Source organism: Aethalodelphis obliquidens, unplaced genomic scaffold (genome assembly GCF_003676395.1).
Source record: "Aethalodelphis obliquidens isolate GAN/ISIS:26980383/991018 unplaced genomic scaffold, ASM367639v1 scaffold67, whole genome shotgun sequence".
NCBI classification, from domain to species: domain Eukaryota; kingdom Metazoa; phylum Chordata; class Mammalia; order Artiodactyla; family Delphinidae; genus Aethalodelphis; species Aethalodelphis obliquidens.
Genome location: NW_020838011.1, coordinates 3634282 through 3658247, shown reverse-complemented (window position 1 = coordinate 3658247; position 23966 = coordinate 3634282).

The window sequence follows — 23966 nt, the reverse complement described above, 5'->3', positions numbered from 1 at the left end:
TTATGTTGAGGTAGTTTCCCTCTATGCCTACTTTCTGGAGCGTTTTTATCATAAGTGGGTGTTGAATTTTGTCAAAAGCTTTTTCTGCATCTATTGACATTATCATATTGTTTTAATCCTTCAATTTGTTAAAACATGGTGTATCACATTGATTGATTTGTATATATTGAAGAATCCTTGCATTCCTGGGATAAACCCACTAGACCATGGTGTATAATCTATTGGATTCTGTTTGCTAGTATTTTGTTGAGGATTTTTGCATCTATATTCATCAGATATATTGGCCTATAGTTTTCTTTTTCTGTGACATCTTTGTCTGGTTTTGGTGTCAGGGTGATGGTGGTCTCGTACAATGAGTTTGGGAGTGTTCCTCTCTCTGCTATATTTTGGAAGAGTTTGAGAAGGATAGATATTAGCTCTTCTCTAAATGTTTGATAGAATTCACCTGTGAAGCCATCTGGTCCTGGGCTTTTGTTTGTGGGAAGATTTTTAATCACAGTTTCAATTTCAGTGATTGTGATTGGTCGTTCATATTTTCTGTTTCTTCCTGGTTCAGTCGTAGTAGGTTGTGTTTTCTAAGAATGAGTCCATTTCTTCCAGGTGGTCCATTTTATTGGCGTATAGTTACTTGTAGTAATCTCTCATGATCCTTTATATTTCTGCAATGTAAGTTTTTACTTCTCCTTTTTCATTTCTAATTTTGTTTATTTGAATCTTCTTTCTTTTTTTCTTGATCAGTCTGGCTAATGGTTTATCAGTTTTGTTTATGTTCTCAAAGAACCAACTTTTAGTTTTATTGATCTTTGCTATTGTTTCATTCATTTCTTTTTCATTTATTTCTGATTTGATCTTTATGAGTTCTTTTCTTCTGCTAAGTTTGGTGTTTTTTTTTTTTTTTTGTTCTTTTCTCTCTAATTGATTTAGGTGTAAGTTTAGGTTGTTTATTTGAGGTGTTTCTTTTTCTTGTGGTAGGATTGTATTGCTATAAACTTCCCTCTTAGAACTGCTTTTGCTGCATCCCATAGGTTTTGGGTCATTGTGTTTTCATTGTTATTTGTTTCTAGGTATTTTTTGATTTCCTCTTCGATTTCTTCAGTGATCTCTTTGTTATTTTGTAGCATATGGTTTAGCCTCATATGTTTGTATCTTTTACAGTTTTTCCCTGTAATTGATATCTAGTCTCATAGTGTGGTGGTCAGAAAACATACTTGATACGACTTCAGTTTTCTTAAATTTACCAAGGCTTGATCTGTAACCCAGATATGGTCTATGCTGGAGAATGTTCCATGAGCCCTTGAGAAGAAAGTGCATTCTGTTGTTTTTGGATGGAATGTCTTATAAATATCAATCAAGTCCAATTTGTTTAATGTGTCATTTAAAGCTTGTGTTTCTTTATTTATTTTCATTTTGGATGATCTGTCCATTGGTGAAAGTGGGGTGTTAAAGTCCCCTACTATTATTGTGTTACTGTCGATTTCCCCTTTTATGGCTGTTAGCATTTGCCTTATGTATTGAGCTGCTCCTATGTTGGGTGCATAAATATTTACAATTGTTATATCTTCTTCTTGCATTGATCCCTTGATCATTATGTAGTGTCCCTCTTTGTCTCTTGTAATAGTCTTTATTTTAAAGTCTATTTTGTCTGATATGAGAATTGCTACTCCAGCTTTCTTTTGATTTCTATTTGCATAGAATATCTTTTTCCATCCCCTCACTTTCAGTCTGTATGTGTCCCTAGGTCTGAAGTGGGTCTCTTGTAGACAGAATATATATGGGTCTTATGTTTGTGTCCATTCAACCAGTCTGTATCTTTTGGTTGGAGCATTTAATCCATTTACATTTAAGGTAATTATTAATATGTATGTTCCTATTACCATTTTCTTAATTGTTCTGGGGGTTTTTTTGTAGGTTTTTCCCTTCTCTTGTGTTTCCTGCCAGAGAAATTCCTTTAGCATTTGTTGTAAAACTGGTTTGTTGGTGCTGAATTCTCTTAGCTTTTGCTTGTCTGTAAAGGTTTTAATTTCTCCATCGAATCTGAATGAGACCTTTGCTGGGTAGAGTAATCTTGGTTGTATTTTTTTCCCTTTCATCACTTTAAATATGTCCTGCTACTCCCTTCTGGCTTGCAGAGTTTCTACTGAAAAATCAGCTGTTATCCTTATGGGGATTCACTTGTATGTTTTTTGTTGTTTTTCCCTTGTTGCTTTTAAGATTTTTTCTTTGTATTTAATTTTTGACAGTTTGATATGTGTCTCAGCATGTTTCTCTTTGGATTTACCCTGTATGGGACTCTCTGTGCTTTCCAGACTTGATTGACTATTTCCTTTACCATGTTAGAGAAGTTTTTGACTATAATCTTCTCAAATATTTTCTCAGACCCTTTCTTTTTCTCTTCTTCTTCTGGGATGCCTATAATTCGAATGTTGTTGCATTTAATATTGTCCCAGAGACTGTCTGTGAGACTGTCCTCAATTCTTTTCATTCTTTTTTCTTTATTCTGCTCCCTGGAAGTTATTTCTACCATTTTATCTTCCAGCTCACTTATCCATTCTTCTGCCTCAGGTTATTCTGTTATTGATTCCTTCTAGAGTATTTTTCATTTCATTTATTCTGTTGTTCATCATTGTTCGTTTGCTTTTTAGTTCTTCTAGATCCTTGTTAAATATTTCTTCTATTTTCTCCATTGTGTTTCTGAGATTTTGGATCATCTTTACTATCACTACTCTGATTTCTTTTGCAGGTAGGTTGCCTATTTCATCTTCATTTATTTGGTCTTGTAGGTTTTTACATTACTCCTTCATGTGTAACATGATTTTTGTCGTTTCATTTATTTTTGATGGGTGGGGCTGTATTCCTGTCTAATGGTTATTTGGCCTGAGACGTCCAGTACTGGGGTTTGCAGGCAGTTGGATAGAGCTGGGTCTTGTTGCTGAGATGAGGACCTCCTGGAGGCCTCACTCGGATAGATTTTCCCTTGGGTCTGAGTTTCTCTGTTAGTTCAGTGGTTTGGACTCAGAATTCCCACCACAGGAGCTCGGGCCTGACCTCTGGCCTGGGAACTAAGATCCTGCAAGCTTTGTGGCACAGTAAAAAAAAAAAAAAAAAAAAAAACAAGAAGAAAGAAAGAAAAAAAGGAGCCATACAATATCAAAGAATAAAAAACAAAATAAAATTAGAAAGATAAAAAATATGTTAGGAAAAATAAAACTATAGGTAAAATAAAACCACAGCAGAAAAAAGAAAAAAAGAAAAAGAAGGAAAAGGGTGGGGGAAGAACAAGCGAAAAGGGGAGATCACTAACAAAGTCTAAAGAATAAAAGAAAATTAGAAAAATAAAAGATTTATTAGGAAAAATAAAAATATAAAAGAATCAACACTAATGAATCAACAAGGTAAAATAGAACCCAAATCTAAAAGAGGAAAAAAGAAACAAACAAAAAAGCCTTGTCTATGGGTGCAGAGTTTAGGTGGGGTAGAACTTAGGCAGGGGTGGGGTTTAGGGTTGGGTGGGACCTAGGCAGTGTTGGGGTGACATTTGAGCAGGGGGCAGGACCTTGGCAGGGCGACGTTCAAGTGTGGGGCAGGGCCTCTGCTTAGGACCTGGGCAGAAGGGGAGAGGCAGCATGTTGAAAAGAGGGCCTCTGGAGTGTGGAGTTCTGGAGTTTGGAGGTAGGTCCCTGACTGCACGTGTGCAGGTGGGGTTTAGGGCCAGCTAGTTGGAGGGTATCTCTGAGTGTAGTGGTAGGGCCCTGGGTGGAGGTGTAGCGGCGGGGCTTGGGTTCTACATGGCAGGAGGGAGGCTCCAAAGGTAGAGGATTAGGCCCGGGAACCCAACAGGTTTCCCAGTGCACAGGGAGAGCACTGGTCCTGTTCCCTTCTGTTCTTTTGCACCCCTCCCCCACTGTCCCCCCCAGGGTCTCCCCCATTGTTGCTGGACCCCCTAACCATGGGTGGGTCCTGCTGGGTGTAGGAACTCCTCTCCTCCCCCAGCCACCCCTCAGGGATGCTGGTCACAGTGGTCTGGCCTATACTTTTGCTCTCCCTTCCCTCCCTCCCACTCACTCAGGACCCACACTGCTGGAGGGAGCATAGGTGGGCGGAGGATCAGGCCTGGGATCTCAGCAGGTTCCCGGTGGCCCATGTGAGCAGGGGAAACCTGGCCATGCTCCCTTTTGATCCTCTGCCCTCCCAATGGTTCCCCAATGTCCCCCTTTCCCCCTCCCACAGCTGCCCCTCAGGGACACCAGTCCCGTCCCGCCTTCACTTCTCCTTCCCCTTCACTCCCCCCATGGCCCACATCCTACCTGGTTGCTGGGCTTTCCTCCCGTACCCTTAGGTGTCCATGGTCCCCCTCTGGTGCCTGGTAGGTGCCCTAGTTGTGAGGAGACACGAATTCCACATCCTCCTAGTATGCCATGTTGACTCTGCCCCAATTTGGTGTACTTTTACATTTACCCACATACACAGGGAGTTTTGCTTTGTTACCAGGTAGTGACACTACTTCGTTAAAGAAACAGGGACCAAGACTTTCTTGCTTTGTCAATTTTTTCTTTAATGATATTGCAAAAAATGATAATTTTTAGGTCTCATGAATTCAGAGATAATAAGGTATTACTTTTTAAAGTGAATATATGTTCTGATGGGGACCAGGACTTTTTGGATGTAAAAAATTCAAATGTTATAATTAGTTTTGCATACCTTGCTTTTATCCATGCACTTAATTTATGCCTATCTACATTTTCATCTTTTCTTAAAAGTTTTTCAGAAAACTTTAGGAGATGACTCTGTTTCCTAAATATTCATTACACATATTAGTAGTGCTGTAATTTATAAAATTTATTTTTTACGGCCTGACAATTTATTATATACTGTATTTTATTGTTTATTTCTTGCTTCATGCAAGCTTCTTGAGGGCAGGAAAGTTTTTATACAATTCTCCAATATTTAAAAATGTATTTTAAATTATAATAATTATTAATAACTCTATGTGAAATGTCTTATGTACTCATCACGAGAGACAGGAAGTATTATCATCTCTGTTTATAGATGAGGAATTTGGGGCTTTTAAAGGCTGCCTATACTACATATGTATTAAGTAGAAGTGTTAACTTCAAATATCCCAAGTTTGACTCTGGGCCTTAATATTTTTAAAATTATGAATACTTCTGCTTTAACTTGATTCTAAACATATACTAGATACTTCTTAAATACCTGTTGAGTTGGAGGGAATAATTTATATGCTCATCAATCAGAATATTTTTTAACCTATTTCCATCACTCTGGATAAAGAAGAGTTGGGAGTCCTATGGAGTCTTTAATGATAAAATAAGCTTATTTATCTACTTCAGTCAATATCTTGCTAAAAGGAAAGCTCCCTTTCTTAAGGAGAGCAATAGCCAGTAGCAGTGATCTTTCAATAATATCTTACAGGGAAACACATTATCACTAAGGAAATGAACACTTTCTCAGTAGGAACTGCTGAAGCCATTTGACATTCCCCAGCTGCAGCAGGTGGTTCCCAGAGACACTGACAGTCAATAAGCTTCAGGAGGAGCAAACAGCAGCCAGTCTCTCAAGTTTCAGCACCTCCCCCCAGTGGAAAAGGAATCAGTTGCTACAAGTATCTAGGGGGTAAAACAAAATCCAGTACTTACCAGTTTTCCAGGCTCCTGGTCTCCACCTGTGACAATGAAAAACAAATAGCACTACAAACAAGTGTGAAGAAAGAGCAGCAGTGAGACTGGAGAGGGAGGGGAACATGAATTGTTTTGGGAAAAGGAATGTGAGGTAAACACAGGTACTTTGAGTAATGGGCTTTGAAAGAAGTATTTGAACCCATGTTCACAGGTTAAAAAAGAAATGTCAGTAACCAAGTAGAAAGTCCACTCATAGAGTACAGGTTTAGAATTTTGTATTATCCTTTGTTAAGTGGCGTCATATTATTTCAATTATATTTACCAGATGAAATGTTTTGCCATCAAAGGAGCATGACACATTGACACCTGCACTATATTTCCTAGACTATTTTTGATGTGGTGTGTTGGCTTCAGGATGAATTAGTTTTCCAGTGTTTCCTTAACTTTACTCTAACTAAATTTACATTTCTTGCTATTGTCCCATTTGTAGATATTTCAGGCATCAAACATAGCTTGTAGAACCCTAAATTGAATTGAATTCAACTGTATGCCATTTGAGAAGTTTCTTTCAAAAGTTGTAATTCATGTTTCATTGAGGTGGTTTAAAGATGTCAGGGTCCATTAAGGAGACAGAAACCAAACCAGTAATTTGAGCAGCATTAATAAATTATAAAGTGGGACTAACTACTAAGAGGAGGTAAAGAGAACCCTAGAGAGTGCTGGAAACGTATATCTAGGGTTGAGGGAGTATACTTAAGGAAGGAACAAACTTGAAAGAGATACTGCCCATAATAGGGCTGAGATTCAGTCTTCATAGGAAGTATGTGTCTGTGTAAAACTGGATGAAGGAGGTTTGCTAAGGTGTCACAGGCCACGGCTGCTGAGGAGAAAACACTTGGAGTCCCAGGGAAATTCTCTAGGTAGCTGTTCATTTTGATTCTGGTGAAATATGCTAGGAAGCAACTTGCTATGTTGGTGATAGGACTACCTAGGAAGCTTTTCACTGGGGTGTCAGCAAGACTCACTAGGATAGTGTGCACTGGGGTGCTGGTGAAACTTTCTAGGAAGATGTTTCTGGGATGCTGGTGAGAAAAGTTTAAAGTTCAAGACCTGCCAAATTAGAGTGTCTCAGTGGAAACCTCAGGGGTTCCATTGAATCCAAAGTAGGTTCTCACAAAACCACAGATGGCCCAGATGTTGCAACAGCTGACACTGCACTTCCCGATTTCGGATGATGCATGAGTAAATAGAAAATATTACAGAAAATAACAGTGTTACTAAGATGAAGAGACACAGGTTGAAGTTTGGATATGTTAGATGACTGGAGGTTGGAAATGAAATGACTGTGACTTCTTTCCTTTCTATTTTATAACAATTAAGGAAGTATTACACCATCTATGGCAGTTATCAAAGTCCATTTTTCTTTGCCTTGAATTATGATATTGGAACTGAACCTTACAAATTTTTTTTCTTTATCAGCTGACATAAGGTTAGACCCTGTCAGCAAAGGGCTCTGGTAGTACACTGTAGGAAGAAAATCTCCTTTTATGGATCCTTATGCTTTTCTTTTTGCTCTTACAGTGCTACATCCAGTAGGCAGCTTACTGTGGGTGACCCAGTGACATGTACCCTCGAGTAGAAATAAGCCCAGGATGAGAGCTATGCTCTAGGATTAAGGGAAAAATCAAAATATAACCACCTTAACAAAGATTAAAACTAAGCTTCCATAAAATCAAGGTAATAAGCCAGTAATTTAACTGCCTGTCAGAGCAAAAGCCAATATGATTAGAAGAAGGTAACAAAATCCAAAATTTCTACAGTGGATCAGCCACAATATACAGTATACTCAACTGAAAATCACTAGGCATACAAAAATGTGGTTAAATCTAACCATAATCAAGAGGAAAAATGTCAGTAGAAGTAGACGCAAAGATGACCCAGGTGTTGCAATTAACTGACAAGGACTTTAAAACAGTTTTTACAAATATTTCAAATAATATACAAAGAGATAGAAGTGGGTAAGCAAATGCAGGGCATTAGCAGGGATGTACAAACTATAACAAAAAAGCAAGTAGAAATTTTAGAACTGAAAAAATTACAACATCCAAAATAAAAAGTTTATTATATAGAATTTAGAGCAGATTGAACATCATAAAAGAAAGAATCAATAAACTTGAACACTAGCTAATACAATTATATTGTTATATAATACATTATATATAATAATATAGATAAATTAGATATACATGTATTATTAAAACATATAATATAAATATGTAAATTGAATTATGTAAATTCAAACACACAGAAAAAATATACTGAAAGATAACTAACTGTGCCTGTGTAGGCTGCGGGACAAGAACAAGTGGTCAAATGTATCTATAGTCTGAATTCCAGAGGGGAAGAAGAAATGAGGCAGAAAAGTTTTTTAAATTGGCTCAACATTTTACAGATTTGAAGAATAGCAACACACAGATTCAAGAAGCTAGCCAAACTCAAGTAGGATAAAAGACACAAAAAATGATAAAAGACACAAAAAATGATACATATAGGAATGTCATATTCAGACAGCTGAAGACCAAAGATATAGAGAAACACTTGAAAGTAGCCAGAGGAATTAATGACATATAACTACAAATAACTAGATGTAACTAGAACATTACATCCAGTGAAATCATCTTTCAAAACTGAAAGCAAACTAAAGAATTTCAGATAAATGAAATCTGAGGCTTAGAAACATATTCCAAAGAATGTTATAGAACTTTTACCAATCTGAAAAGAAAAATGTCAGAAAGGAAAATTAAATCTAGAGAAAAGAATTGGAAAGGTAAATATTTAGATAAATGTAAAAACATTTTTCATATAATGTTAGACTCTTTAAAACAGGGGTTCCCAACCTCTGGACAAGTACAGGTCCGTGGCCTGTTAGGAACTGGGCTGCACAGCAGGAGGTGAGTGGCAGGTGAGTGAGTGAAGCTTCATCTGTATTTACAGCCGCTCCCCATTGCTCTCATTTCTGCCTGAGCTCTGCCTTCTGTCAGATCAGCAGCGGCATTAGATTCTCATAGGAGCGTGAACCCTACTGTGAACCATGCATGCGAGGGATCTAGGTTGCACACTCCTTATGAGAATCTAATGCCTGATGATCTGAAGTGGAGCTGAGGTGGTGATGCTAGTGCTGGGGAGAGGTTGCAAATGCAGATTGTCATTAGCAGAGAGGTTTGACTGCACAGAGACCATAATAAATCAATTGCTTGCAGACTCATATCAAAACCCTATCAGTTAGTGGCAAGTGACAATTAAGCTGCATCTGGTGGTAGGATTTAAAGAGGCAAGTGAGTTGATGTACTTCAACTGTACAGCTGCAGCTGGTGGCAGGCTTTAAGTCAGAATCTGACACTTATATTAGTCCGCACATGGCCTGCCCATTATTTTATTTACCACTTCCATCCGTGCCTCTTTCCTGCACTGCACACTTATCTCAGTCACAGTTTTGGTAAGCCCACAAGCTAAACCTAGCCAAAATGAGTAAAAAACAAATGTTGCTGGAGAGCTTCTTTGAAAAGGGGGAAAGAACCAATGTTGAGACAGTAGAAGACTCTAAGACTGCCAACAAAAAGAAAGTGCATTTAAAAGAAACACCAAGACTCTTACTTAAATTACAGGTTCATTGCAACAGGTGATTCACATTCTCCAAGCCCGCTTTGTATCATATGTGGTGACCAGCTATCCAACAAAGCCATGAAACCTTCAAAACTGCTTTGCCACATGGAGACTAAGCACCCTGCATTAAAAGACAAGCATTTGGAGTTTTTCAAAAGAAAAAAATGTGAAAACGAAGAACAGAAGCAAGTATTGAAGGCCACCACTTCAAATGTGTCTGCACTGAGAGCATCATTCTTAGTGGCTAACTGCATTGCTAAAGCTAAGAAGCCCTTTACTATTTGTGAAGAGTTGATCCTGCCTGCTGCTAAGGACGTTTGTCATGAACTTTTAGGAGAGGCTGCAGTTCAAAAGGTGGCACTTGTTCCTCTTTTGGCTAGCATCATAACTAGATGAACTGATGAAATAGCAGAGGATATTGAGGCACAGTTGTTAGAGAGGATTAATGAGTCACCATGGTACACAATCCAGGTTGATGAGTCTACTGATGTTGACAACAAGGCAACAATGCTCGTTTTTGTGCAATATATTTTTCAGGAGTCTGTGCATGAGGATATGTTATGTGCACTTTTGTTGCCAACCAATACCACAGCTGCAGAATTATTCAAGTCTTTGAATGATTACATATCAGGAAAACTGAATTGGTCATTTTGTGTCGGTATATGCATGGACTGAGCAGCTGTCATGACTGGACAGCTTTCTGGTTTCACTATTCATGTCAAAGAGGTCACTTCTGAATGTGAGTCTATGCACTGTGTCATCTATAGAGAAATGCTGGCTAGCTGAAAAATGTCACCTGAACTTTACAAGTTTTGCAGGATGTGATTAAAATGATCAACCACATTAAAGTACATGCCCTTAACTCATGTCTGTTCATGCAGCTCTGTGAGGAGATGGACGCAGAGCACACACGTCTTCTCTTATACACAGAGTGAGATGGCTTTCTAAAGGTAGATCACTGGCCAGAGATTTTGAATTTCATGAGCCACTCCAGAGATTTCTTTAGAAAAACAGTCACCACTGGCAGCACACTTCAGTGACACCACTGGCAGCACATTTCAGTGACACATTTCAGTCACCGCTGGTTGCAAAACTTGCTTACTGGTGTGACATATTCAACCTGCTCAACGAACTCAATCTATCACTTCAGCGGAGAATGGCAACTGTGTTCAAGTTGGCAGATAAAGTGGCTGCATTCAAAGCCAAACTGGAATTATGGGGGCGACAAGTGAACATTGGGATTTTTGACATGTTTCAAACATTAGCAGAGATTTTGAAAGAGACTGAGCCAGGGCCTTCTTTCTCCCAGTTTGTGCATGATCATCTATCTCAGCTTTCAGAAGAGTTTGAGCATTACTTCCCAACCACAAAAGACCCGCAAACTGGGAAGGAATGGATCCATGACCCATTTGGGAATAAGCTAGGTGAACCGACTTTGTCTGTCCTAGAAGAGGATCAACTACTTGAGATCGCAAATGATGGTGGTCTTAAAAGTATGTTTGAGAGAACTTCAAATCTCCATAAATTCTGGATTAAAGTCAAGGCAGAATACCGTGAGATTGCCAGCAAAGCACTGAAAAGCCTGCTTCCATTTCCAACATCCTATCTTTGTGAAGCAGGGTTTTCTGCAGTGACAGTAACCAAAATGAAATTACAGAGTAGACCGGACATAAGCAACACACTTCAGGTGTCACTGTCTCCCATCACCCCCAGATGGGACCATCTAGTTGCAGGAAAACAAGCTCAGGGCTCCCACTGATTCTGCATTATGGTGAATTGTATAATTATTTCATTATATATTACAATGTAATGATAATAGAAATAAAGTGCACAATAAATGTAATGCACTTGAATCATCCTGAAACCATCCCCCCAACCCTGGTCCATGGAAAAATTGTCTTCCAAGAAACTGGTCTCTGGTGCCAAAAAGGTTGGGGACTGCTGCTTTAAACGACAATTGCCTATTTAAGGCAAAAATCACAAAGTTTTGTGAGGTTATAACATATGTAGAAATAAGGTGTATGATAATATGAGCCAAAGGATGGAGAGGAAAATGGACATATAATGTAAGTTTCTTATACTATATACCTCAAAAAGTATGGTATTATTTAAAGGTAGATTATAATAGGTTGTATTTATTGCAAAGAAATACAAATATTTATTATTAATTATTATTATTACAAATATAAAATATATATTTGGAGTTATATATATAATATATATTGCAATTGCAAATATACATATATATACACACATTTATATATATTTCAAACCCTAGAACATGACTAAAAACTAAGCAAATCAAAACAAGACAAGAGATTTCACTAGTAAGAGAGTTGTACAGATAAAATGAAACCTAAGTCCTCAATTAACCCAAAGAAAGGCAGAACACAAAGAATAAAGAGAACAAAATTCAAATGGAATGAATAGAAAATAAGTATAAGGATGGTAAATTGAAATCCATTCATAACAATAATTACATTATATGTATAGATCTATAAATCCAATAAAGAGGAAGAAATTGTCAGATTGGATACAAAAAGCAAAATCCAGTTGCTGCCTACAAGAAACTTACTTTACATACAAAGGCACAGATTGAATGAAAGCAAATGATAGAAAAGGATATACATAAAGAATCTGGAGTGTTCATACTAATATTGGACAAAGTAGATCAGGACAAGGAATAATACCAAGGATAAGGAGGGAAATTTCAGAATGATAAAGAAATCAGTTCATTAAGAAACAATCCTAAATGAGTTGCATAGAAATATCTTTTCTTTGAAATATTTTATAAATTTTGAGAAGTACTTATACACTAAAAATACAAAGTATTGTTGAGAGAAATTAAAGAAACCTAACTAAACAGATAGAATATATCCCATGTTCATGGATTGGAAGACTCAATATTCTTAATATGTCAATTTTCTGAAAATTGATCTATGGATTAAAAGTATTCCATTAAAATTCAAGCAAAATTTCTTGTAGAAATTGACAGGTAGATGCTAAAATTCATATGAAAATGCAAATGATCTAGACTTTGCAAAATAATTTTTGAAGAAAAATGAAGATGGAGGATTTAATTTTAAGATTAATTCTAAAATGGTTGTCATCTAGGCTGTTTGGTATTGGTGTAAGGATCAATGGAAAGAGACAGACCCACACATGTAGGGTAAATTGATTTTTGGCAAATGTGTCAATTCAATTTAATAAAGAAGGATAGTATTTTCTCGAAATCATTATTTTAATCAAAGACTCCAGACACAAGAAATTCTATACTATATGATACGATTTACAAAATTCTGGAAAAGTTGAAAATACAGTGACAAGGGGCAGATGAGTCAGTGATTGTCAGTGAGGGCAGAGGCTTGACTGAAGTGAAGGGAGAACAGCACAAGAAAACTTTGGGATCATGGAAATGTTTCATATCATGATTGTGGTGGCTGTTACATGACTGTTTATATTTGATCAAGCTAATTGAATTTTACAGGAAATACTGTGAATTTTTAAAAGGTAAGTTTCATCTCATTAGAGCTATATTCATATAATGTAATTCACCACATTTATAGAATAAAGAAGAAAAATCGTATGAATACTGCAGTAGATAAAAAAAGGGAAGCTAAACCAAAACATAACAGATTTGATAAAGTTCACTATTCAATCATAATAAAAATTCTCAGCATTTTAGGACTAGAAAAGGATGTCCTCAGTCTGATAAAAGGCATCTACCATCTATAGTTAACATCACTCTTAATGGTGACATTTTGAATGCATTTTCCCTAAGATCAGGAAAAAAGCAAGAATATTTGCTTTCACCATTGTATTCAGCATTGTTATGAAAGTCCTACTAGTAAAACAATTCAAAGAAAGAAATGAGCATAAAGATTGGGTATAGTGTCTTCCCATGATATTAAATCAATTTATAAAAAACAATTGCATTCTGTATACTAGCAACAGTACATTGCTACATTAGTTAGTACTATACAATATTACAGTACATTACTGAGAAAAATAAAGAATAAATATATGGAGAGATATGCCATGTTTGCTGTTGGAAGATTCAGTGTATAAGATGTAAATTCACTTCAAATTTTGCTATGGATTCAATGATAACCCTATCATACTACCAGTAAATGATTTTTTTTCTTTAGAGAATGAAAAGCTTAATATAGATATATATCTGTAATATACATGTATAAAAGAGAATTGCAAAAGCCTCAGAAGAAACAAAACAATCTTGATAAAGAGCAAAGTGAGAATACTTATATTACCTAATTCTAAGACATTGTAAAGCTGCAATAATCAGGACAGTGTAATATTGGCATTAGCATAGACTCAAAGCAATGTAATAGAAGTACAGAAATAGAATCACAATATATGACCAATACTTTAAACAAATGTGCCTATATAATCCAACAGGGAAAGGAAAACCTTTGACACAAATGCCTCTGTATAATTGTGGAACAACAACAACAAAAAGAACATTGACTCTTTTAAATACTATTTCCCAAAATTAATTCAAGAAAAATCATAGAACTACTCATGTTAAGCTGAGACTTTAAAAAGTTCTAGGCCTTAGACTAGGCAAATATTTCTTAGACAAAAAAAAAGTGCACTAAATCAAAATTAAAAACTTTTCCTAATCAAAAGACAGCTTTACTAAAAAAGAACAAACCAAATAATAGGAGAATATTCACAATACATATATCTGACAAAGAAGTTTAACGAATGAAAAGAACAACTACAAACTACTGATAGAAAAACATCAATAAAAGAATGGGAAAGAAGGTTTGAGCAGATCATTACAAAAGAAAGCATAACAATGGTCAATAAGCCATGAAAAGATGCTTAATATGATTTGTCATCAGGGAAATATTAAATAAAGCACAATGAGGTAACACTTCACATTTTTCTAGATTGTTAAAATTCAAAGACTGACAGCAACAAATGTTTATGAGGGTATGAAGTTCCTGGAATGCTCATATAATTGTGAGGACCTGTAAAATTGTACAACCACTTTAGAAAACTGTGTGACAATTTCTTATGAAGTTAAACATATCCTGCTCTATGACTCAACAGTTTCACTGTTTTTAACCCAGGAGAATGATAGCATATGTCCTCAAAAGAATGTAGACAACAATGTTTATAGAAGCTTTATTCATTATAGCCTAGACTTAAAGTAACCCAAATGTCCTTCAACAAAAGAATGAATAAACAATTTAAATCTATCATAAAAAGGAATACTTCTCTACAATAAAAAAGAAAGAAGTCTGATTAGACTGGACCCTGTATAGGATAGAAAGGTCACATAGAGGATCTAACTGAGTCTATTGACAAAATTATAATATGGGATAGTTTATTAAAGAATCTTATTGATATTAAATTTACTGAATATAATATATAATGTGATTTTGTAAAAGAATATCTATGTTTAGGTAACCTACCTAATATATATGGGCAAATTGCCATGATGCAGGTAACTTTTCAAATGTTTAAGAAAATTTTTCTATATTTGGAGATGTTTATATAGTTGCATACATATGTAAGTATATACATGTATGTATGCATGTGTGTGTGTATAAATATATACAGAGCACGCACAAATGTTAAAACAAATAGTTAAATGGTACCAGGTAAATCTGGCTAAGAGGTATACATTTTGTGTGTTTTATTACTCTAATTCTTACACATTTTTTATAAATTTGAAATTATTCCCAGATAAAAGATTAATTTTTTGAAAAACATAAAAGAACTACAGAAAAAAGACAAGGCTGAATCTCAAAATATTATTTTGAGTGAAAAAGTCAAACACAAATGTATACTTACTATTTGAGTCCATTTAGATAATGTTCTAGAATGGATAAAGCCAACCTGTAATGTTGGAAATCAGAACTATGGTCACCTGGGCAGGGAGTAGAGGGCTGTTTCTGTTATCAACTGGAAAGGAAACAAGGGAGAATTCAGAGGTGAAAGGAATGTTTTATATCTTTATATTGTTGTTAAGCTGCATGGGTTATACATGTGTTAAAACTCATGGAGCCATATTAGGAGTTGTGCATTTTACTCTATGTAAAAGATATCTCAGTAAAATTAGATAATTATAAAAAGTACATTTATGAATATTCATTCCAGCAGGCAATGTCACTAAGCAAAAATCAAGTTGCCTTTTGGCTCTCATTGAAGGGTCTGTATTGATAATTTGCTTTCTGGGCCTAATATTAATATCATTGCCCACATAGCCTGTGCCTGATGATTTTATTGTTTTATATTTTACTTTATCCATCAGGAGAGTCTATATATATATGAATATATAATTCACAAAATAAAATTAGGCTTCCAGGAGTATGCTGGTAAACTAAACCTGGCATTTTGAGAAAAAAGAAATCTCCTTGAAAACACTTCCAACCATGGCCAATTGCTAGCTACTAAATGACATCACAAAAGAAGCAGAATTAAGAAGGGATAGTCACTATCAGCTGTGGTGCGGGCTTCATCACACCACCACCTTTCTCTATATACATAGAATGTCTACCTATGGAAAGAATGCTTTTCATAACACATAGTAAGATCCAAAACAATAAGCAGAAGATCACTGACTGCCTGCTCTTTGGCAGTTCGGACACCATTGATGATTGGTGATCACATATCCTATTTTGATTCTTTTGTAGTGATTTTCTTTTTTAGCTGAATTTGAGTTTCTTTACCTCTGGAAATCTTGTAGCAGAAATCTGAGTAAGGGTCATTTAGCTCCATGACTAGCTGAATAAGCATTGGATACTGCTGATGGTGATTATTGTTTACCTGGTGGCATTAGAAGATGTTTGCAGACACTGACATTGTCAGAACACTTATCCTTTACTGCAGGTATTGCTCTGAAAAATCTTGATTTTGTGTCATCTCTGATTAACAAGGGCTTGTCCTCCTCTCCTCAGCTCACAAGGCAGGTCTTCTTCCAGAGGATTTCAAACCTAGGGCTTCTTTGAAAAATGTATGGAAAAGACAGCGTCTTTCCCCATCTGTTTTCCTCTTCCTTTCCCCTGGCTTGTCTCCATTAAATTAAAGAAATATAGGCACTGATCCTAAGTCAATGGGAATGTTCAGAATTTTTTTTAAAATTTATTTATTTACTTTTGGCTGTGTTGGGTCTTCGTTTCTGTGCGAGGGCTTTCTCTAGTTGTGGCAAGCGGGGGCCACTCTTCATCACGGTGCGCGGGCCTCTCGCTATCGTGGCCTCTCTTGTTGCGGAGCACAGGCTCCAGACGCGCAGGCTCAGTAGTTGTGGCTCACGGGCCTAGTTGCTCCGTGGCATGTGGGATCTTCCCAGACCAGGGCTTGAACCCGTGTCCCCTGCATTAGCAGACTGATTCTCAATCACTGCCCACCAGGGAAGCCCCAGAATTTTTAAAGAAACTTTTAATATGTGTTGATGGATGAGCCCTAAAGGCATTTATGATTGTAACCAAGAATTTTGCCAAGAGGTCATCTGACTGGCAACTTAACTTTATATTACCTTCCTCACTGTAGGTCTTAAAACAGACGCAAGGTACTTAAAAAGCTCATTAATTTCCTACTAACATTTCCTGTGTGCAATATATTTTTTTGAGGCAGTACTTTTCTGCCCTACTATCTAAACTGGCCATCTATCTGCATTGTTCTACAATATTGTAGAAAAAAATGTATTTCATGATGTCTACAAATATTCTTTCTCACTCCAGTTTTCTTTAACCAATAATTCATTTTGATTGTTGAATTTTAAGCATTTTACAGTTGTATGATTGTGACTCAGAAGACAAAATAATACATAGCAACTCCTTGAATTTATTCTAGGGGAAAATTGTGTACTTATAGAAAAATTTAATTTTATGAAAGTTCATCTCAGCATTATACTTGTGAAAATTCCAACTAATCTAAATGTAAAACATAATGGTAAACTATATAAAATTATTTATATTGTATGAAGTAAACTGAAGAAATAAAAAGAAGGGCGTAGAAGAATAAAGACATGGGAATATTATTGATATATTGAGTGAAAGATCAGATTATAAGTAATTATGTAGGTTATGATGTCACCTTTATTAGAATGCATGCAAAAATCATTATCAGTAATCCTCACTAAGTGATAGATTATGGAAGGATTTTACTTTTTATTTGTGATTTTCTATACTTTCTAAAAATTTCAAGATGAACATATTTTTATATTAAGAAGAAACTTTAGATGAAATTATTGCATGACAGGACAATAGAAAGTAAAAACAAATATAATTATTTGAGCTTTTTCTTCTTTTTGATTAGTGGAGAAATAAGGAGAGCCATTTTATCTTTAAATGCTCAGGTTCTTCTCTGCCATTACTGCTATGCCTATAAGGGTTTTTCTCCTTTTATTAGGAAGGAACTAAAATTTATGCAAGCTAATTTATATAAGTGAGAGTTTAGTATAAAGCTTTATGTTCATCAGACCAAGAGGAAAATGTGAACTTTCAGGTCACAGACAAAGCAGGAACTGTAGAACTCTAGAAAATCTAAGAACTCCTGTAGGAAAAGCAGGATCTAAAATAAGAGAGGCTCCAGAGCAGCACTGAGGATTTCTTCAGGAGGAGGTTCTTTCCTCCTTCCTCACTCTTCTTCCCTCCCTTTCTCCCTCTCTCCCTTCTTTTCTTCTTTCTCTCCATTCATCTTTTAAGTAATCCTTTCTTAAATACTTTATCAAGTTCCTACCACTGGGGATGCAGACAAGGTCTCTGCCTACATTCTCCTAGAGGAGAAAAATAACAGACCTTAACCAGTAAACAAATAAGAGAATTACAGGTAGTGACAAGTGCTTAAAAAGAAAATAAAACCGGGTGTTGGATTAGTGACTAGCAGAAGGGTTGGTGAAACGTAAGGGTGCCTTAGAATGGGTGGTCAGGAGAGTCCTCTCAGAACAGCTGACATTTGATCAGAGCTCTAAATGAAGAAAAGATTTGGAGAAAAAACATTCCAGGTACAGGTGCCGTATGAGCAGGAGGGAAGAATGATCTGAGATTGGTTGGAGCAGTAGGAACTGGGTAGCTCATGTGGGCCCTTAGATTATATATTCTTGATGCATTGGGAAGTTTTTGGAGCATTTCAAGCAAGGGTGTCAAGTGATAGGATGCATGATTTAAAAGACTGTACCCTGGCTGTTGTATGGAGAATGGCTGGATCCCAGTGGGCAAGCGTAACACAGGGTACAGTTAAGATATTATTACAGTGACTTAAATAGAAAAGGGCTTATATCTTCTATCTAGTTGTTAGCTAGCTAGTTTCTATCTTCCATCTACTCATTATTTATTCTCCTTATTTCTTTTCTCCTTTTGCTTTGACACAATTTTTATTCCCTTTCCTTCACGCAGTGTTTACCTCATAGCTTCTATGTCCTCATGAGTGTGGCTCTCTGTGGTTACTCATTCCCAGATTCAACTTCCATGCCTCTAAACCCTGATTATATCTTCTTGCTAATTTGTATGTAATTTTAGGTCCCTCTGTCAATTGCTCAGTTCTTGCCAAGCTGGCATGCCAGAGAAAATCAGCTTCATTAAGCTTACCTGGATATAGCAGGCAACATCATGTGTTGCTGGAGTGCCTATAGATTATTGTTAAATTTTAATTATTTGTTTCTGGCTTGGTCAAGAGGGAGCTAAGACAAGTTATACAAGTCATGGCCATCTAGGACTACCTCTCATCAGGAGCTATGAGTAGAGTAATTTCACTTAAATGGAGTGAAGTGAATTTCATTTAAGTGAAATTTAAATTTCATTTAAGTGAATTTCATTTAAGTGAAATTCATTTAAGTGAATTTCACTTAAATGGAGCCATGGGAATATTGAACATCAGAACTGGGACAGCTCTGTGGCATTTTTCTTTTGGTTTATTAGTAAATACTCCAACCAAGAACTCCAATAAATAAGAAGAATTGTGAGTAGAAGAGACATGCCACTAACAAATAAAGGGCAATAAACTCATATTTAGGGACTTGGATCGTGTGTGTGTGTGTGTGTGTGTGTGTGTGTGTGAGAGAGAGAGAGAGAGAGAGAGAGAGTGTGTTTCTGGTTGGTATGCTGCATTGCAGGACTAAGACATGCCTTGTTGTTTGGAAGTCTGAAATTGTAGGCATAGGACAGAAAATAACGTATTCAATTTAGAAAAGTCTATAAATGCCTCAGTTTGCTAAAGGACAAACTATTGAATAACTGAGTTGATTGAAAGTATGTTGCAGCTTTTTGGGTTCATGGTGATTGAGAAGTAATTGTGGTAAATTTGCAGATTCAACTAAAGCTAATATTAATAATGCCTGGAAATGTCAAAAGTCTTGAGAAGATCTTTGAAACTTGTATTACACCTACTATAGTTTTTCTTCACCAGATTGGCCAGTGAGGGTGGAATGTGAACTATTATCCACTCAACCTATACTTTAGGTAGATCTCGGTATCATTTCATTTTCTTACCTTGTTGAACATGATTGAAAGATTCTAGTCAGTTAAGTTTTTCCATGTCATTGGGATTTCTCATTTAGAGACTATATGTACATGTAATAATAGCTAAATGGTTTATTTTCTGATAAGTACATACATAGATAAAATAGAAAAGAAACCAGAATAATAGGAAGGTTGCTTTTAAAAGTATTGGTAATTTTAAAAATTGTGAATTAGGTAACAAAATTTTCAATTTATTTCTAAAAGCAATTTGGTTAGGAAGATTGTATCTTATTTTGAGCCCCAAACACAATTGAAGAGTCTCTTGCAAATAGAAGAAAGTATAACTCCAACTCACTTACTTTCTACTTCTTAGCCAAGATCTGGGCTCTGCAGTGCACTCTCTCAACAACAGGCATTTTTGCCTAAGAGGAAGAGCATTGTGTCATCCATTTTAATTACACATCTTGTGTCTGGCAGTAATGCTACTGTTGATACTGCCAAAGCTGTGAGTCTCTTTTAAAGGATATTTCTTGGGATTATGTTCAATGTTATGCATGATTGGATCAGAACTGGGACACAGAGAGTTTGGAGCCACATTTGAAAATTTAATACAGATAAAAGGAAAAGAATTAAGTTATAAGTGTCCACTTTGCTCTGTGGGGCTGATTGGAATAATGGGCAAAAAGAATTGACTGAAATCTATAAAGGCTAAATTGATCTATATAACATACAGCTAAGTGTGGAGGGGTACAGTGAGGGCATATAACAATTCAAGCCAATGCTTAAGCACTGAGATAGTTTGGGGAGAAAACTTGGAAATCAAATATAGGATCAGGAGAGATTTTCTGAGCAAGCCATTGTGACTATTTCGGAATAGAAAGTAGCAAGGAGAAATTCTGAAGCATTTTGGTCTATGTCACGCACTGCATCTCCCTTTGCTCATTTTCAGAAACTTGAGTAAAAATATATTTCAGTTCATTGTTGAATGTGATGGTATATGGAAATGTGCTACAAGGCAGAAGTAAGAAGACCCAGTTGTATTCAGCTTACTTAAGAAAAAACACCAGTCTTGGAAGATACCTCAATTTTCCATCTTCATCCTCCCAGAGAGAGAAATGAGCCCAGAGAAGGTTAAATAATCTGCCTGAGATCACACAGCTAATAGGGGAAATTCAGTACTAGAATTCGAGTTTTCTTCTCATGTTTTAGCATCTATGTATAATCTAAGCTAATGCTACACAGTCGCACAGTATTAATATATTCATTTATTATTAGGTGCCATTAAAGCAATTGATGTTAAGTATGAGAAAACAAATTTAATTGAATATTAGTATATAAAGAAATAATGAATAATAGTAATAGATCTTTTACCAGTTGCTTTGAACAAAGATTAATAATGACAAAAGAACAGTGGGCTACCTAGATACCATCATTGCAACTTTCAAACAACTGCCCCCCTGGGAAATTTTACTGTCGATTTAATTAATAGCATTGTTGTTGCTTGACTCAATTACTTGCTTTATTGACAACTTTTTACACTTCTTAATGTTCAATCAGTTATAATATTTATTATGCATCAATAGTATATTTATTTATATATCAAAAATCAACAATATATTTTATTTGTTTATGAATTTATATAAAAATTAACAACAGTACCTGACAACATTCCAGGCACTGTTCTATGAATTCTACATTTATTAACAAATTAACCCTCATAGTAAATTTATGACATTTTACTATGAGGGTTAATGTGTTAATAAATGTAGAATTCACAGAACTTAGCCTGTTTTACACTTACCCTGTTTTATACATGGAGATATTTAGGTAAGAGAATTTATTTGTTTATTATTGTGGTGAAAAACATAACATGACATTTACACTCTTAACAAATTTTTGCTGTGCAGGACAGTATTGTTAACTATGCACATTGTTTACAGCAGATTTCTAGAACTTTTTTATCTTGCTTGACTGAAATTCTACACTTATTGAATAGCAACTCACCATTTGCATATACCCAGCCCCTAGCAAGCACCATTCTACTTCCTGATTCTATGAATTTGCCTACTGTAGATACTTCATTTAAGTAGAATCAGACAGTATTTGTTCATTTGTTACTGCCTTATTTTGTCCTGAAAGTTCATATATATTGTGGCATTTGACAGAATTTCTTCCTTTTTTTAAGGCTGAATAATACTATTGTGTGTGTGTGTGTGTGTGTGTGTGTGTGTGTGTGTGTGTGTGTGTGTGTGTATCTCACATTTTCTTTATCCATTCATTCATTTATGAGTATTTAGGTTGCTTCCACCTTTGGGTTATTTTGAATAATGCTGCAATGAAAAGTAAATGCAAATATCTTATGGAGATTCTACTTTCAATTCTTTTGTTCTTCTTTCTCTACTTGCTTTAGGTGTAAGGTTATGTTGTTTATTTGAGATTTTTCTTGTTTCCTGAGGTGAAATTGTATTGCTATAAACTTCGCTCTTAGAACTGCTTTTGCTGCATCCCATAGGATTTGGATTGTTGTGTTTTCATTGTTATTTGTCTCTAGGCATTTTTTTTAAATTAATTGGAGTATAGTTGCTTTACAATGTTGTGTTAGTTTCTGCTGTACATCACAGTGACTCAGCTATATGTATACATATAGCCCCTCTTTTTTGGATTTCCTTCTCATTTAGGTCACCAGAGAGCACTGAGTAGAGTTCTCTGTGCTATACAGTAGGTTCTCATTAGTTATCTATTTTATACATAGTAGTGTATGTATGTCAATCCAAATCTCCCAGTTCATCCCACCCCCCCTTCCCGCTGTGGTATGTCCATATATTTTTTCTCTACACATGTGTCTCTGTTTTTGCTTTGCAAATAAGTTTATCTGTATCATTTTTCTAGATTCCACATATAAGCAATATTATACGATATTTGTTTTTCTCTTTCTGAATTCACTCTGTATGAAAGTCTCTATGTCCATCCACATCTCTGCAAATGGCACAATTTCACTCCTTTTTACGGCTGAGTAATATTCCATGGTATATATGTACCACAACTTTATCCATTCCTCTGTTGATGGACATTTAGGTTGCTTCCATGTCCTAGATATTGTATATAGTGCTGCAATGAACATTGGGGAGCATGTATCTTTTTGAATTATGGTTTTCTCCAGGTACATGCCAAGGGGTGGAATTGCTGGGTCAAATGGTAGTTCTATTTTTAGTTTTTTAAGGAACATCCATACTGTTCACCAACAGTGTAGGAGGGTTCCCTTTTCTCCTCACCCTCTCCAGCATTTATTGTTTGTAGATTTTTTGATGATGACCATTCTGACCAGTGTAAGGTGATATCTCATTGTAGTTTTGATTTTCATTTCTCTGATAATTAGTGATGTTGAGCACCTTTTCATGTGTTTGTTGGCCATCTGTATATCTTCTTTGGAGAAATGTCTATTTAGGTCTTCTGCCCATTTTTTGATTAGATTGTTTGTTTTTTTGATATTGAGCTGTATGTGTTGTTTATACATTTTGGAGATTAGTCTCTTGTCAGTTGCTTCATTGGCAAATATTTTTCTCCCATTCCTAGGGTTGTCTTTTTGTCTTGTTTATGGTTTCCTTTGCTGTGCAAAAGGTTTTAAGTTTCCATTAGGCCCCATTTGTTTATTTTGGGTTTTATTTTCATTACTCTAGGAGGTGGGTCAAAAAAAATTTTGCTCTGGTTTATGTCAAAGAGTGTTCTGCCTATGTTTTCCTCTAAGAGTTTTATAGTGTCTGGCCTTAAATTTAGGTCTTTAATCAATTTTGAGTTTATTTTTGTGTATGGTGTTAGGGAGTGTTCTAATTTCATTCTTTTACATGTAGCTGTCCAGTTTTCCCAGTACCACTTATTGAAGAGACTGTCTTTTCTCCACCATATGTTCTTGTCTCCTTTGTCATAGATTAGGTGACCATAGGTGCCTGGGTTTATCTCATAGACTTTCTATCCTATTCCATTGATCTATTTTCTATTTCATTGATCCCTTTTCTCTTGATGAGTCTGCCTAAAGGTTAATTAATTTTATTTATCTTCTCAAAGATCTAGCTTTTAGTTTCATTGATCTTTGCTTTTGTTTTCTTCAGTTCTATTTGATTTATTTCTGCTCCAATCTTTATGATTTCTTTCCTTCTATTAACTTTGGCTTTGTTTGTTCTTCTTTCTCTAGTTGCTTTAGATGTAAGGTTAGGTTGTTTATTTGAGATTTTTCTTGTTT